Source organism: Pygocentrus nattereri, chromosome 4 (assembly GCF_015220715.1).
Source record: "Pygocentrus nattereri isolate fPygNat1 chromosome 4, fPygNat1.pri, whole genome shotgun sequence".
In the NCBI taxonomy this organism is placed as follows: Eukaryota; Metazoa; Chordata; class Actinopteri; order Characiformes; family Serrasalmidae; genus Pygocentrus; species Pygocentrus nattereri.
This window is the reverse complement of record NC_051214.1, coordinates 30,436,459-30,438,958: the sequence shown is the minus strand read 5'-3', so window position 1 is coordinate 30,438,958 and position 2,500 is coordinate 30,436,459. Positions and strand designations below refer to the sequence as shown.

The window sequence follows — 2,500 nt, the reverse complement described above, 5'->3', positions numbered from 1 at the left end:
GATAGCATCTGCGTGTGTGTGAGTGCACTGATTTTGCCACTGGCTGTTTTTAGCTCCCTATCAGCGGCAGTCACATGACTCGCTCCAATTATCACCTCCTGCACCCGCTAACTCCTGCACAAGCTAACGCCTGCTCTCATTAAACACCACAGAAAGCATCTTCATTAGAACAGCCCAATAAAAGAACTTAGAGTGTGTGTGTGTGTGTGTGTGTGTGTGTGTGTGTGTGTGTGTGTGTGTGTGTGTGTGAATAAGAGCACTCCACCTAGCACAGCTGGGCTACATTGCCTTGTGTTGAGGTCATGTTAGTCCTAACCTAATCCAAATTCACTCCTACCCTTTACTGAACACAGAAGGAATTTTATCCTCCCTCTATCCTCCTCAGCTAATGGCTAGGAGTGAGTTCTACATGGCTTCTGCTTATCTGCCTCATTACCCGTATCTCCTAGAGTCACTGCAGCACTCCGACCACCAAACTCTGAGATTTGTCACTGGCTTTTATTTCCACAGCATGGCTCAGGATGGGACACGACTATTTCGAACCCCAAACTAGTGAGATTCCAAGTCATTCAACTGCACAGTGACAATTCATCATGATTCACTGTGTAATTCATGTCTGGATCAGACCAGTTCAATAATGAGCCAAGTCTGAACCACAAATTCAGCACATATGGGCACAAACAAATCTTACTTGCCTGTCTCCTGATCAGACACACACACGCGTCCCACATATTATCGCTGTCCAAAGAAAAACCTCTCCAAAATAATGACTTTACAGGACAAGCTCTCAATGTAAGTCAACGCAAAGACATTTTATTCCAAGTGATTTTAGAGCATTTCTATTGGCCCATTCATCATGAAATTAAACAAATTGCAAATGATAGCTGGTGTGGTGAAAGAATACTAGAAAAATGAAAATCAACAAAATTGAGATACTTTTCTTTGATGATTTTGCTTGCCAAAAGTGTGTGTGTGTGTGTGTCTGTGTGTGTCCTGACTGCTGGAGTGAAAGAATGTTGAAGATGAGCACACAGTAGAAAGACTGAACATGCGGCAAAAATCAACAAAATTGAGATACAGGGTTTTCTTTGAACAGCAACGATATATTAGATACATGTAAGTACATGTTCTAGAGTGCAAAAGTCAGAGACCACCCATCATTTATTCACTTTCCAGCCACAATTACCAATAAGTACAGAATTTAAGTAATAATAAGTGCGTCCAAAAAGTTCCAAAACTGACATAGAGCCGATAAGACTCCTAACAACTTCTAAAGACCTGGTAGACCACCAAAACTGACACTACCAGACAAACAGCACTTAAAGTTTTTATCTTTCACTGAAATCAAGTTCCACTCTTCCTTAGGATCTGAAAAACAGCTGTTTCTGTGCACTCTTCCACTATGAGAAGGGTCATATTGGGTCTGAAAGGATGAATAGCTGTCAAGAAGATGTTAATGGGAAAACAAAACAGACAAAAATACAAGAAAATTGGAAGCTGCTGGTGTTCTCAGAACAATGGACTGACCACCCCAGAGTACAGGCCTCAACATCACTGAATTATCTGGATCATGAGAAAATGTGATCGTCTAAAACTGAACTTGGATGAAATATATCCTAGCAGATTTCTTCAATAATCTGAAAACAAGTGTCACTAAATGATTTTATATCCTATTTAGCTGTTGACATTAGTGTATAATTTTCTGTTAAATAAATGTTTTTTGCTTTTTTCTGAAAAATAACATGTACATCAGGCAGTTTTCACTGGAAATGAAATAAATGAAGGGTGGCTTCTTACGTTTTGCACAATATATGTAATACGAATTCTCTAAGCCAATACCCTTAACCTCCGAAACCAAAGAAATGGGTTTTCCTCTGAGTGTATGAAATGAAACATGTAGCTTTTGTAAGAAACAAGTTATAAAGTACGGGCTATTTTGTTTGTCCTGATTTTGCAGGTTGGCCTTAATTTTCTCTAACTACAAAGTCAGGACATGAAAATGTATGAAAACACACACAGGCACATGTGTGCACAGCCCAATCTTGGCTTATCCTGATGGATGGCTGGGTATTACAGCTGTCAGACAGCAAACCTGAGAGGGTAAGCATTAGCCAGAGGAAAAAAAAGTGTTTTGCAGACACCATTAGGCATGGATTAACTCATGGATGCATTCTATATGATCATTAAACACACATGCTTAGCTTCAAAACAATACCCTCTCCCAGCCGGCCAGACAAGCTCAATTACTTTATGGGTAGAACACAGTAGACACAGATTGAGCTGGAGAAGAGACAGTGTTGCACCTGCGGGCAATAAAGGGGTGGATAGAAGGAGAAAAAGAGAGAGGTAGAAAGACATAAGTTTAAATACCAATATGTAGGAATTATAATCAGTACCATTGACCACACTATAATGTAACCATGATGCCTGAGCCACGATATGATTCTACTGCGGTTTTTAAAGAAGTATTGTAATATGACAGTCGTTTTTTTTCTAAAGC

General features: G+C 39.8%; 1 protein-coding gene and 1 long non-coding RNA gene across 2 annotated transcripts in view; both read right to left on the bottom strand.

The window, feature by feature from the left end:
* Nucleotides 1-2,500, bottom strand: part of cdh2 (cadherin 2, type 1, N-cadherin (neuronal)) — a 56,825-nt gene that overhangs the window by 36,552 nt on the left and 17,773 nt on the right. The window lies entirely within an intron of this gene.
* LOC108416279 overlaps nucleotides 2,145-2,500 on the bottom strand; it is a 1,549-nt gene continuing 1,193 nt past the window's right edge. The window contains exon 3 of the long non-coding RNA XR_001857164.2: nucleotides 2,145-2,303. This is a non-coding gene — a long non-coding RNA (uncharacterized LOC108416279). The remainder of the gene's footprint in view (nucleotides 2,304-2,500) is intronic.